Here is a 370-nt window from a genome sequence, read left to right as displayed (position 1 = left end):
CTGGGGGGCACAAGAACAGCTCCCTATCCTCTCAGAGATCTGCTTGCTGGGTGGCACCCACCTTCTGCTCTCCCACACTGAGCTTGTTGAGCTGAGCACTGGTACAACAGGAACACACCTCTTCAAAGTTATTCAAAGCAGCACAGCTGGCTGGGGAGTGAGGCTTGCAAAAGCACTGTATGGGTGAGGTGCTGATTTATACCCAGGTTTCTCAATGGGAGCCTATGTCTGAGAGCTCCTGGGGCTCCTCCTTGTCTTGACCTCAGCAGTTTCTGGGTAGGGTCTCTCTGCTGCCAGATATTTGCAGCTGAGGTGGGAAATCAGGAGTCAGAATAAGAGACTGTAAAACTGACTTTAGCAGATAAGGCAT

Source organism: Geospiza fortis, unplaced genomic scaffold (genome assembly GCF_000277835.1).
Source record: "Geospiza fortis unplaced genomic scaffold, GeoFor_1.0 scaffold524, whole genome shotgun sequence".
Taxonomy (NCBI): domain Eukaryota; kingdom Metazoa; phylum Chordata; class Aves; order Passeriformes; family Thraupidae; genus Geospiza; species Geospiza fortis.
The sequence above is the reverse complement of the archived record's forward strand: the minus strand, read 5'-3'. Positions refer to the sequence as shown.